Genomic DNA, 15,374 nt, shown 5'->3' on the forward strand with positions numbered 1-15,374 from the left:
TTTACTTATGGATGCTAAAATTTGAATTTTTTGTAATTTTCACACATCACAAAACAGCATTCTGGTTTGAATTTTTGCAGCCATTTTAAATTTAAAATAAGCTTTTTAGCTTGTAGACAACCCAAAAACAGACAGCTGTCTGGGTTTGGCCTATGGGCTATAGTGAGCCAAAAGCTATTGTAGCATCATTGGTTATTTTTTCCAGAATGTAGGGTTTAAGTTTGTTTCATCAGCCACCAAAACCTCATTCAGAAAGAGATACTACACAACCTCAAATGAAAAAGTGAATGTGATTTCCTGCAGTCTGATTGCAATTTTATCTTTTGATAGCCACAAGTATTTTAAATATATTTCATTCAGTATAGAGTTGGCCTTTGAACAGCAGGGGTTTGAACTGTGTACGTCCACTCAGACATGGATATTTTTCAATTGTAATTCTGTAATACTACCTGATCTGCTGGTGGTTGGATCCTCAGATGCAGAACCACAGATATGGAGGAGCTGTATATATGGAGCACTGGCAGTAACTTATACTCTGATTTTTGTTGGTACTTCCAAGGCCCACATTGTGCAAATACAACTGTATGTTCAAAAATGTAAATGGGATAACACATTTTCACTCTCAGAAATGATAAATCTAGTGTCTCACATATCAGCCAACAGGGATTAAGCCAGAGATTTAGTTAATGTATGAAACAAATATATTTTAAAAGTCCAAAAATGTCCCCAAATCCCAAAGCATTTACGTCTACAACACGTGTCAGATAACAAGAACAACGGGTATATATTTGGTTGTTTATGTTGTCGGCAAAGTATTTTCACAAACCATTTGCCATTCGCTTTCTACAGCAAGCCATCTTGATATTAGTATTGCATATATATAGCAGGAATGTAAGTAAGTACCCAGATAGTAAGTCTCAGTTGCAATAAAAATAAACCCAATGTTGACAACAACTTCGAACAAATTTGACAAAGTGATTATCAGGCTTCTGTTTTAAGTTTAAAACAGAATAGTCCAAATAGAGGCCAGAATTAAAGGAAGAGGATTTTCTTTCATCTCACCAAACTTCCCTCCTTATTTACAGAAGATTCCCATTCTACTGTCATTAAAACAAAAGGGAAAGAATTAAAAAAGGGAAGTGTTGGTGAAAAACAAAAAAGGAACTCATATCTATTGAGTGCCTAGAGGATGCCCAGCAAGTATTAATACTAACAATAAAAATAGACTTAGGACAGAATACTTGAGAGGAAAGGAAAAGATGTTTTCAGCACTCTGACTCCATTTGACACAACATACACTCATAAATACCACCCCTCCTGATTCCACCTGAAATGGCATAGAGTGTGAGCTAAGCGTGCCCTCCTTTACCCTTACTATAACACGTGTATTATTTAAAGTTATTTTTATCTCTGTTAACAAATCTATTATAACTGTTCACCAATGGGGCTTCCCAGATGGCGCTAGTGGTAAAGAACCCACCTGCCAATGAAGGAGACAAGAGATTCAGGTGCAGTCCCTGAGTTGGGAAGATCCCCTGGAGGAGGACACAGCCACCACTCCAGTATTCTTGACTGGAGAATCCCATGGACAGAGGAGCCTGGTGGGCTACGGTCCACAGGTTCCCAAAGAGTTGGATATGACTGAGTGACAAAGCACAGCACAGCACAGCAGCAGCTCGCATCCCCCGGTGGGGGAAATTAAGACTCAGAGAAGTTAATTTGCCCAATATCATATATTTAATAGCATCAGAGATAGGACTTGGACTAGAACGGAGCCCATTGTCTTCTAATACCAATTTAGTATTATTTTGATAACAAAAAATTAGAATATGAAATTGCAGCAACTTGACTTGCCAGTTATTTCTTTATATTAAATCCACTTCAGGTATAATTTTATAACAATAGAAATCATATAGCATCTCTCTAAAGTGAAATATGTTCTAGTATTATCTGAGCTTCTTAAAGAGAAAAACATCTATTATTGGGGACACAAAAGCATCCATTAATATCTCCATAGCAGGAGCTTTGATACAGCACAGTTCAGTCAGTCTTTTTCCTCTGGCAAGCTAAGGGACCTAAGAGAAAGTTTAACCACGATAATCAAAAGAAACTGAGTTGAACACTGATCCTTTTATAGCACATGATTAGTACAGGTGGACCTTTCTCCATGTTCAATGACTGTTGGTAATCCTTAAATAATCAGGCAGCTGCTAGATAGCAAGAAAATGTCAAGTCGAACACCTGGGTGTTAAACATTTATACATGCTTGTAGGCCACTTTTGATCTATCTGCCCAACATGCCAAATGTCAGTGGCTTCACATAGGTTAGGAGGAAAGCGCCTCATTAGAGCATGGCTAGAGTTCGCTTGGCATCAAAAGGCACAAAGAGTCATGGACCCTTAAATGCAAGACATTCATTTCTCTGTGCACTCAGCTTGCCGGTAGTTTTGAATAGCCCAGGTCCTCTATTGTCTATATGTCTATAAATTACTCTTTTCTCTTTAGAAGGAACATGGAAATGTCTTCTTTTTTTTTTTTTTTTTGCAAGCAGGACAATATAAATTACCGTTTAATGATCTAGGATGCCATTATATGAAGGAGCAGACTGCACTGGTAACTCCAAATTACACGTGGAGTCCTTCGAGGAGTTAATGGCTGGTGGCTACATGCTGTCTACAGGGGTAATCAACACAAGATAAGGCAGCATCCCTGGCTCACAGGATGTTGTGCAGACAGTGGCATGCTGTCTGATTGCCTTCCCTAACCTTCTGCTCAGCTCTGTTCCCCTTGCTATTGTACTGCACATGCAGTAATTAGTTTGCAAAGGACTTGGGGAAAAAACAGACTTACAAGTGAACTCATTTTCTTTTTTACAAAGAAGCTGCCTGAGTTCATAAGCTGTGGCGAGTGCCTTACTAAAATCAATGTAGAGTGTATAAGTGAAAAAGGACAAAGAGCATAACACAGAATGAAACTTGATTTTTCCATCCAATTTAGAGGACAGCAAATGTGATTTAAGAAATAGAATGTCAAGAAAAAGGAATGCCATCTATTAAGTCAAGGGAGGGCCCACACACAAAAAATAGCAAGTCCGTGGAGAATCTTTTGATTCCACCGTAGCTCCCATGTAACACAACTCTACTAGCTATATAAATTGAAAAGGTAATTCAGAACACAGCCTAAATAGTATATAACTCATCTAGCTACATATAAAATATTGATATTTCTGTATTTTCTAGGACTATAAAAAAGTTAAAACTAAGATGGAATCTTTATTTTATTAACTGGTTATAACTTATGGTTTAAAAAAATATATTGATGTATGAATTCCACTAGAATTAGGAATTGAGCTCAAACTGCAGAATCAAAATATCCACCCATTCTGAAGATTAGTGTAGCTTGGTGTATAAAGATGATGATGGCTCCTTAAAAGAGTTCCCCCTAAATCTCATCAATATCCTGAAGCTGTTCTTGGTAACTAAGATTTTCAGTAAGATGGGAAATGGCCAATATTGAGCTTTAAGACTAGCACAGGAATTTGCTCTGAAGCTAAAAAAATTGATGAGGGGGTTGCAATATACATTTTTAGGTCCAAATAATGTGCAGTGCTGTGCCAAACACTACTGCTATGATATTGACTTTCTGGTGCTATGGTTTAGTCGCTAAGTCGTGTCTAACTCTTGCAACCCCATGGACTATAGCCTGCCAGGTTCCTCTGTCCATGGGAATCTCCAGGCAAGAATACTGGAGTAGGTTGCCATTTCCTTCTCCAGGGGATCTTCCCCACCCAGGAATTGAACGTAGGTTTCCTGCATTGCAGGCAGATTCTTTACCAACTGAGCTATGAGGGAACAGCACTGCTAACGTAATAACATTTATTTCTAATGTTTGAGTGAAATGTTTCCAAAAGCAGTAAAACAGCAACTCTCAACAAATTCCTCCTCATTTTCCTGTTCCTACTCTGAATCTGTTGATCCTCAATACACTTGGGTTACAAATCTTGATGGCATCATTTTTGAATAGAACATAGTTAAGAGAGCTGGATCTTGATAAACTGAATTGTATGTGTTGTATATTTAGAAAGAGCCCCTTATTCAATCTTTTTTCTAGTCAATCTGGTATCTCTATATGTAAAGTAAAATTTCATCATCGACGAGGACTTTCTAAGTAGAAGTCATGGAAATATATTTGAATATATGTAGATGTAGTCACAGACTGATTAGTTAGCTAACAGAAATGAAAGGTGATTTTCATTTACTGTTCTAAAACAAATCTGTACTTGCATGGTGAGTTATGGTTTACTATGAACTTTCTATGCTGTGACATACACACCAGAAAAATATTAGAGATAAATATTTAAAATGTAGTAACATATTTGTACATACTTTTTGAGGGTGATGAATATGGGAGTAGCTTAGTTGGGTGATTCTGGCTAAAAGATATTGTAATCAAGCCATGGTCATGGCCATACCCTGAAAATATTATTATGTTTTAGTATTATTTTGTTAAAAGTGAGAAGATAAAATAAGGAATAAATTGACTCAATGGTAATATTTACATAAGAATAGATAAATAAATACACTCATTTAAAATATATGTCAAATTTAAGAAAAATCAAATTTGCAAATGTCCTGTTTTTAACCTTTCTTTAAAATATCCTTTGTTTATAAGGTCATAAGTGCAATTAAGCCTTTCAAGCTAAAACTATTATATATATTATATACTAAGCTAAAAACATAATGTGTACAATACAATATTATATATATTATTCCCAAATTAAATATATCACTATTTTAAAATAATAACAATGTAAATAGATATGACTTTATTTGGGGAGGTGGGGCTCCAAAATCACTGCAGCTGGTGACTGCAGCCATGAAAAAAAAAGATGCTTACTCCTTGGAAGAAAAGTTATGACCAACCTAGACAGCATATTAAAAAGCAGAGACGTTACTTTGCCAACAAAGTTCCGTTTAGTCAAGGCTATGGTTTTTCCAGTGGTTATGTATGGATGTAAGAGTTGAACGATAAGGAAAGCTGAGCACAGAAGAATTGATGCTTTTGAACTGTGGTGTTAGAGAAGACTTTTGAGAGTCCCTTGGACTGCAAGGAGATCCAACCAGTCCACCCTAAAGGAGATCAGTCCTGGGTGTTCATTGGAAGGACTGATGTTGAAGCTGAGGCTCCAATACTTTGGCCACCTGATGAGAAGAACTGACTCATTTGAAAAGACCCTGATGCTGGGAAAAATTGAGGGCAGGAGGAGAAGAGGATGACAGAGGATGAGATGGTTGGATGGCATCACCGACTCAATGCACATGGGTTTGGATGAACTCTGGGAGTTGGTGATGGACAGGGAGGCCTGGCATGCTGTGGTTCATGGGGTCACAAAGAGTTGGACATGACTGAGCAACTGAACTGAAATAGATTTGTAGATAATAAAATCAAAACCAAAATGTTCATTACTGAATTGAAGCTATTTCTTAATGGTAGCTTTAAATAATAGATTAAAATTATAACATACAAAATAAAAAGTACACAATCTCATGGAAAATAGTACCAGGTTCTTTCTAGTTCTAACAGTTACTACTTGAGTAACTTTGGACAAGTCATATTTATTTAGTTCCCTTTTTAGTTAAATGGGAATAATAGCAATATCACCTAGCTAAAAGAGTTGTTATAGTATTACTTTAGATAAACCACGTAAATGTACAAAAAAGGCTCATCAAATGAAATGTCCTCTTACTAGTATCATAATCTCTCATTACCATTATTATTATTTGAGGAGTAAAGGGCAACAACTCACCTTTCCATAGTGTGATTAAAAAAACTTTCCAGAAATGTGCTTAAATGATGAGAGATGTGGATTACACCAATGAACTAGTACACCTAACTGTTTATGTTTAAAATATAATTAAAGTGTTTGAAACCAGGGATTGTATTGTTCTCCTTAATGGAAAAAAAAAAAACAAAACTACCTGGTAAAAATAAGTTTTCAAACAAAATATTCAAACAAAAATTATAAAAGATGAGTAACTGAATTAGAGCTAGTTTCTAAAATAAGACTCAATAATGAAAGTAACGTAAGTGTTCAGAACTCTGATGTGTCATCAGTTCAGTTCAGTCGCTCAGTCATGTCCAATTCTTTAAGACCCCATCGAGTGCAGCACGCCAGGCCTCCCTGTCCATCACCAACTCCTGTAGGCTACCCAAACTAATGTCCATTGAGTCTGTGATGCCATCCAACCAACTCATCTTCTGTCGTTCCCTTCTCCTCCTACCTTCAATCTTTCCCAGCATCAGGGTCTTTTCAAATGAGTCAGTTCTTCTCATCAGGTGACCAAAGTATTGGAGCCTCAGCTTCAACATCAGTCCTTCCAATGAATATTCAGGACTGATTTCCTTTAGGATGGACTGGTTTGATCTCCTTTCAGTCCAAGGGACTCTCAAGAGTCTTCTCCAACACCACAGTTCAAAAGCATCAATTCTTCTACACTCAGCTTTCTTTATAGTCCAACTCTCACATCCATACATGACTACTGGAAAAACCGTAGCCTTGACTAGATGGACCTTTGTTGGCAAAGTAATATCTCTGCTTTTTAATATGCTGTCTAGGTTGGTCATAACTTGTCTTCCAAGGAGTAAGCATCTTTTAATTTCATGGCTGCAGTCACCATGTGCCATAAAATCTTTTAAAATGTTAAGAGGATATAGCAGGTACTTGAGATTGTTTACTTACATATTTAGCTTTTCTTAAATTCCATTCTTTTGAAAATTTTCATTTTCCCATCAAAAATTTAAATATATAAAGGAAACATAACACTAAATAAATATAAAACTAGAGACAAAAACATTATCCCATTTTCCTATCTCTCAAATTTCTGATGTTATCAAATTATGTCCAAAATATGCCCATATGTAAAAATTTACATTCCTATAAGTATAAATTTATATTTATTCTAATTTCTTTTCATTTTTAAATTATAAGTAGCACATAGAATGTAAATAGAGATAAAATTTCAGGAAATACTAACTTAACAGTAACCATTATTAATATTTTGTTATTTATCTTTATAGCTTCTTTATCATTTCATCCCATCAAAAGGATGATGGCAATAAGGAATACCCAATCCCAAGATCCACATTTCCAATAGGAAGAATATCAGTGGTATTAGCTGGGTCACATGCTATCATTTAGGTACGGGGTTTGGAGGGGAAGAGATAGAAAATAAATGAGAACATTCCAGAAAAAAATTTTAAATGACTAAGGGAGTGTGAAAGGAACTGCTTCCAAAGGAAAGTGTTCTAGGAAGTTGAAAACATAGTAGCTGTCAAATATAGTGAGTACTCTGTGTAAGTAATATTGTGGTAGTACATTCTCGACAATGCCTCTGTTCTACTAATTCCTCAACTTCCACAAGATCACTCTTCTTCATGTTTACCACCAAATCTTGCCTCCATTTTTTCATCTCTTTCTAATCTACCTTTATCTTTTAAGGAGCAGCAGAAACAGTCCAAAGAATACATAATATCCAAACTCTGTCCAATGTTGTTGTTGTTGTTTTAGTCGCTAATTTGTGGCCAACTCTTGCCACACCGTGGACTGTAGCCTGCCCGGTTCCTCTGCCCATGGAATTTTCCAGGTAAGAATGCTGGAGCAGCCTGCCATTTCCTACTGCAGGGCGTCTTCCTGACCTAAGGACTGAACCCACATCTCCTGAGACTTCTGCATTGGCAGGCAGATTCTTTACCACTAGCACCACCTGGGCAGCCCATATTTTGCTTTTCTAATTTGTATTCTACCTGATCTCTTCTCAGAGTTTTATATCATTATACACCTATTATTATCTTTGCTCTTTAATGTATTCTCTTTATTTGCTTCAGAGATATTTCTCTCTTCTGGTTCTGTCTCTCCCTGGGTTAGGTCTCCTTTTTGGCTCTAATAACTTGAATGACCCTGAAATCTTGTTATGATATTTAAACAGGATGAGAGTTGAAAAATAAAACATCTTTAATTAAAATATATTATAGAGAAATGTGCACAAGTCATATCTGTGCAGTTTGATAACTTTGTATAAAACATGTCTCTATCATTAGCATAGAGGTGAAGTATTACCTGTATCCCTGAAACACTAATCATCGACACTTCTGGTCATTGCAAACCCCTAAAAGGTCACACTATCATGACGTCTAATCCAGAGATTAGTTCTACGTTCTTTTGTATTTCTCATCTGAAAAATCATGCTGTATATAGTTTTCAATATTTAGCTTCTTTTGCTCAATTTATGGTAACTGTGAGATTCATTCCTGTTGCATATTGTAGTTCATTTATTCTCATCGCTGTATTAATTTCCATTGTATGAATGTATTATAGTTTTATTGAAGTATAGTTGATTTACAATATTATGTCAGTGTTGGTGTACACTTTAGTCATTAGGTATTTTTGCAGATTATGTTCTATTACAGGCTATTACAACGGTGTAATTCCCTGTGCTATACAGTATGTCTTTGTTCTATACTATACCTGCTATACATGCTATAGTATGTCTTATCTATTTTATATATAGTAGTTTGTATCTATTAATTCCATACCACACACTTGTTTCTCCTCCCTCCCCTCTTTCCTTTGGTAACAAAGTTGCTTTCTCTATCAGTGAAGTTGTTTCTATTTTGTGTATACCTTCATTTGTATTACTTTTTAGATTCCACATATAAGTGATATATAATCTTCCTCTTTCTCTGACTTATTTCACTAAGTATAATATCTTCTAGATCAACCCATGTTGTTACAAATGGCATTATTTCATTCTATTTTATGGCTGAGTAGTATTCCACTGGGTATATGTGTGTATACATGTATATCTCATCTACTTTATCTATTACTCTGTTGATGGGCACTTGGGTTGCTCCCATGTCTTTGCTATTATATATCATGCTGGTATTAAAGTGCATGTATCTTTTCAAATTAATATTTTGGTTTTTGTTTCTTCCTTATACATATGCACAGGAGCAGTAGTTCTGGGTCATATAATAATTCTGTTTTTAGTTTTTTAAGGAATCTCCATACTGTTTTACAAAGCAGCTACACCAATTTACATTCCCATCAACAGCATACCAGGGTTCCTTTTTCCCCATATCCTGCTCAACATTTGTTATTTGTAGATTTTTGATGATATCAGTTATGACGGGTGTGGAATGAAACCTCATTGTGGTTAATTTGCATTTCTTTAATAGTGTTGCTGAGCATCATCTCATGTGCCTGTTAGGCATCTGCATGTCTTCTTTGGAAAAAATACTTACTGAAATCTTCTTCCCACTTTTTGATTGGAATTTTTCTATACTGAGTTGTCTGAGCTGTTTATGTATTTTGGATACATGCATGTGTGCTCAGTCATATCTGACTCTTTGTGACCCCATGGGTGGTAGCCCTCAAGGCTCCTCAGTCATGGAATTTTCCGGGCAAGAATACTGGAATGAGTTGCCATTTCCTACTCCAGGGGATCTTCCCAACCCAGGGAATGAACATGCATCTTCTGTGTCTCCTGAATTAACAGGCAAATTCTTTATCACTATCCCACCAGCAAAGTCCAAATTTGCAAATATTTTCTCCCATTCCACAAGTTGTATTTTCATTTCATCAATGATTTCCTTTGCTGTACAAAAGCTTTTAAGTTTAATTAGATTCCATTTGTTTGTTTTTGCTTTTATTTCTTTTGCCTTAGGAGACTGATCCAGGAAAATATTACTACAATTTAGGTCAAAGGGTGTTCTGCCTATGTAATCTTCCACAAGTTTTATATTTTCAGTTCTTACATTTAGGTATTTATCCCATTTTGCATTTGTATTTGTATATGATGTGAGGAACTTTTCAATCTTATTGTTTTACAAGTGGATGTTCAGTTTTTCAAGAACCATTGTTGAAAAGATTGTCTTTTTTCCATTGTATGAATATACTATATTTTACTTATCTAAGTTTTTTCTGTTGGTGGATATCTGTATTGCTTCTTGTTTTTCACTATTGTGAATTATGCTACTGTCAATGGCACCCCACTCCAGTACTCTTGCCTGGAAAATCCCATGGATGGAGGAGCCTGGTGGGCTGCAGTCCATGGGGTCGCTGGGAGTCGGACACGACTGAGTGACTTCACTTTCACTTTTCACTTTCATGCATTGGAGAAGGAAATGGCAACCCACTCCAGTGTTCCTGCCTGGAGAATCCCAGGGACAGGGGAGCCTGGTGGGCTGCTGTCTATGGGGTCGCACAGAGTCAGACACGACTGAAGCGACTTAGCAGCAGCAGCAGCAGCAATTTATTAATTAAAATTGTACATAAAAATTTTAAACAGAGCTTTAGCAGTAAACTTTTATCCTTTGCCAATCTGTCTTCCCTTACAACTGAGGCAAATAGAAAAACATTAAACGACTGTAGAATTCTGTAGGAACATCTTTTATTTTATTTATATAAATTCAAGTAACTTTCATCTTATAATTTAACAGTAATAGATTTTATTCTAAACAAAGTTGTCAGAGTAGACTTTAAAGTCATATTTTTCAACTTAAAGTTTATGTTAAATTTAAAATACTTGCATTTTGGTAATAACCGCTCTTCAGTTAGTTTTGTAAATGACACTAATAAAGGCTATTGAACTTTCCTAGGATTTCTAAATATAAGGTAAATTCCTATAAATATACCATATCATAAGATTATATATTCAGTACATTGAAATTTAGGATAAAACTATAGATAGGTTATTATCATTAAAATGGTTTTCTATATCTGAATGATCTATATTATTCATTTCTATATATCATGTTCTGATTGTGCTTTAAGCCATTTTTTGACCCTACAGCAAATGAGTTTCATTAAAATTTATCACAGCTTTATTAAATATGAGTAGCAATATAAAATATATCTATACTAAATCACTCATGGCAGTCCAATGCCAATCTACTTAAAATAAAACTAATGTCCTTAAGCTAACTTACCAGACCTTCTAGTGAATTTATTTTCACTAGGATTTCTATTCTGCTAACTAATCAGCTCTGGTAAAGCTAATCATTTTTCCAAGACACAATTTCCTTATTTGTAAAATAAAATTAAAAGAAAGCCACTAGCTCTCAGGATTATTTGCAAGCATTTTTCCAATAGTCTAACACAAATATATAATAGGAAAAATTATTCTGAGTATCTACTAGTTTGTTTTGCAAATCTCTGTGTTAAAATCTACCATTCTTAAAATACCTGACCTACCAGAATATTGGGGCTCATAATGGTGTGGGTAAAACCACAGCAGGTACTACCTTCAGAATTGTTTCTTTTGACTTTAATAATATTTTTTTCTTGGGGATGACGAGTGCTGATGGTAAAGCAAATGCCTGTAATAGTGATTTGGACACTATTTATCTTAGCTTAGTAAATATTTAGGCATGTGCCACATGCATGAAGGACAAGGACAAATTATATCTGAGGCCAGTTGAGAAGCAGAACACAGATGTCTACGATTTATGGAAATGTATCTGGGCAACAGTTTTCTGTGGTGTTTACAGAGAATAAATTTCAAGACCATGGAAAAATACTCAAATGTAGAGGTCTTTTTTTAATCTCATTTCACAAATAAGGGCATAGAGTATTCTACTAGAGATAATTTTATAATATCTTGAAAGTGAAAGAAAGTGAAAGTGTTTGTCACTCAATGGTGTCCGACCGTTTGCAACCCCGCAGACTGTAGCCCATCCATGGAATTCTCCAGGCAAGAATATTGGAGTGGATTGCCATTTCCTCCTCCAGAGGATCTTCCCAACCCAGGGATCAAACTTGGGTCTTCTTTATTGCAGGCAGATTCTTTACCAACTGAGCCATCAGGGATGGAAAAATATCTTTAAAGATACAACTAAATAATAAATATTAGTAATATTTGTATAAATTTTCACCTACTTGATAAAGGTGATACCATAGTTACAGTTGAGTTCTGTTTATTTTGGAAGAATTCTCAATGGGGAATAGGAGCTATTAGGAGCTAATAGGAGCTATTAATAGAAAAGCTAATAAGAGGCTATTAGCTTTCATCTGATTAAGTTGAGCACAATTTCTGGAGCAAGGAGATTCCACCAGATAGGAAAATATCTCTTTTATTTCTTTCTACCTAACCAAGACAAAGAAGGAGAAGGAGAAAAGGAAGGGTGGTTGGAAGCAGAGAAGAGAGGAGGGAGGAGAAATCACACACAAAACAAACAAAAAGCCTTATCCTTTTATACATTTCATAAATTATTGTAGTTTTGCTTTGTATTCTAGGTTTGCTTAATTATTAAATGTTGTGTGTGTGTTCCGAAATATTAAACACATATTTGTCCAGTACCATATTTATACATCTTTATAGGTTTTTATTTAACCTGACCACCTAAAACAAATTTATAAGTGCTTTTAAGAACTTCCAGAAGTTAATGACTAGAAGGACTAAGTTAAATAGAGAAGATACAGTCATTTCAGCTAAGTCATATAAGAGGATCATCCTTAATATTGAAAAGGACAAATTAAGGGAGCTAGATAGGAAGTTCTAGAAAAATTATGTATTCACTTGAACTGTGGATTTTACATTAATTTGATATGGGTGGTCAAGCAGAGTGATAAAATAACATCTGGGGGGCACATTCTAGAAATAAGGAAATGTCCTAGTCACTTAATTCATTCAGGAAATATTTACTGAGGTCCTATCTTGTATGGATGCAGAGGTAAACAAGACTGGTGGTGACATATTCTTGGGAAGACATTAAAAATAAACAGAAGAGAGAGTGATGAGTGCTCAGAGATGTATGGCTAATGTCAGGGGACTGCACAGGAGGTGGGCTTGTGTGGTACCAGGGTGGGTGCTCAGGAGAAGCATTTCAGAAGGGACAATTTGAGTTTAGACCTAAATCTCAGGAGAGGTTCACCCATGTGAAGATCAGTATTTACAAGAAGCATTCTTGTCAGTGGAAACTGTAAGCATAAAGGCTTCAGGTAGAGCCGAACGTGGTATGTATATGGTACCAAAAGAAGGCCAGTCTTGACAGCAGGCTGTGTCTAACAATGAAGTGAAGTGGCTCAGTCGGGTCCGACTCTTTGCAACCCCATGGACTGTAGCTTGCTAGGATCCTCCGTCCATGGGATTCGCCAGGCAAGAATACTGGAGTGGGTTGACATTTCCTTCTCCAGGGGATCTTACTGACACAGGGATCGAACCCCAATCTCCCGCACTGTCTGACAGTTTGAGGTATTCAAACTGAGAAATCATGTCATCAGTAACTTAACAGGATTTTATATTAACAGTAGTAGCAGCTAATATCTGTTGAGGACTTTGTTCCTTGAGGTCAAATTTTTGTATAAACTACTTTGAAAAACAACTACAGTATGATGTTAAAGTTCAGGTTTTGAGGGCAAACAGCCCTTGGATTTGAGTACTGGTTCTGCCAATTATTGGCTTTGCTTTGTAATGATGATTAGATTTCTTAATCTGTCTTCATGTTATCTATCCTTTCTTTAGGATGGGGATAATAATACTGCCTACCTGCTATGGTTGTTCTGAGAATTAAAGAAACATAAAAATAGCTAGCATTTTCTGAATACTTACTATGAGCTCACACTTTAATAAAAATTCATTTAACTCTGCCAGGAATAATCCTCATTAGTCTACAGTTAGAGCATATGCTTTTTTTAATAAGCAGACTATAAAGCCTATAGGAATTCTTTATATGTGCTCACTAGCAAAGTACTACAGGGGAAGAACATTAAAATATTATAAGACCTGATTCCCTCCAATGAGGATCAATGATGATAAATACTGCATTCTGGTTATAGTCTTTGGGAAGATAATCCCAAAATATTGTGAACATTTTGAGAACTGGAATTGTAGTCTATTCATGTTCAAAACTTCATATTATAGTATGCAACACACAGTAGGCTCATAATAAATGATAGGTGAATGAGAAAATAAACTTCAGAATTTAGAGCTTTAGTTTAACTGCCTTCTTTCTTCTTTTCTTATCTCCGTCAATATAAACGTCTTTCCTTTGCATTTGCATTTTTGTTGTTTCTGCTCCAGTTCACCTTTGATTATTTTTTCCAACTACATGTTTCACTGAACACTTCTACAGCTGGGAATAACTACCTTTCTTTTTAAAGCCTCTGGTTTTACTTCTTCCCTTGAGTGCCTTCTTTATATTATTTTAAGTATATCCTGCCACCACGACATCTTGAAAGGAGAGCTAAGCATCTATTTTTTTTCTTTCTTTATATTTATATATATATATATATATATATATATACACACACACACACACACACACGTTTCATAGCTTTTGAGATAGTAATTTTAGTTATTATTATAACAGGATCAAAATGATATAAACCTCTATTATTTCTTACTCATGAAATTTCTTAATTCTACTGGCCTACTTTCGTGTGTGTGTGTGTGTGTGTAAGTGTGTTCCAAGCTGTTGATAGTTATATCTAAATAAGCATCCTTCAGGTCTTCCGGACTGAATCTAAATATTTGGCCTGTGGGGTCATCTTCTGTTCTCTGCAATCCTGTCTTTGTTTCCTAAGACATAGTGGAAAATCTGCCCTAACAGACACATCTTTCGGTATGCTGGAATGTGTAAGCAGGTTAAATGGTTTTTCTCTTTTGTATGTTTTTAGAGATGGTGGAATGTTTTACTTCCAAAAGTCTAATATTTTCTCAATTCATTTCTTGGTCAAACATCTTCAGACTTGGGTCTTGCACATCTCCAAACATAGCCACTCTTGTTCTAAATTGAAGTCCCTCTCTGTGTATCTTTTCCATTTACAGGCCAAAGAAAGAACCCTAGTCCCTCCCTTGATGTGAAATCAATTTCCTTCTGTATATTGAGGCTTGTTTCTTTTGTACTAAGATTACATCTAGTCTTCTTCCTCTAACTGTCTGTGTCCTTAATGCATTACACGGTTCTGCTTGAAGGTCTGGTTTCTCGGTATCTGGGTGATTTTAATTAGTCTTTGAAGTTTCTTTTGAAATCTTTCTTCTCGTTTCCTTTTGATTATTTACTGTCTATAATTTCCCTTATCTCAATTCTCTGTTTAATTCTTCTATATTATTATTTCTTCTGGAATTTTAATTCCAATCATCAGGGTATTTGTCTGTTTTCTGTGTGCCCACGTATGTGGGTACTTGTGTATGTGTGCATGTGTGTGCAGGTACATAAAAACACACACAAATATATTTTCCCCTATTAAAATTCTCCTCTACCTTCTTCGTGAACACCAGGTGGAACAGAAATGAGTCCCTATTCTTGCACTAGGATTCAAGATATCTAGATGAGTACAAAAATATTCTCTAAACAGTGAGGTAAATTCTGTGACA

Source organism: Bubalus bubalis, chromosome 1, assembly GCF_019923935.1.
Source record: "Bubalus bubalis isolate 160015118507 breed Murrah chromosome 1, NDDB_SH_1, whole genome shotgun sequence".
Lineage (NCBI taxonomy): Eukaryota > Metazoa > Chordata > Mammalia > Artiodactyla > Bovidae > Bubalus > Bubalus bubalis.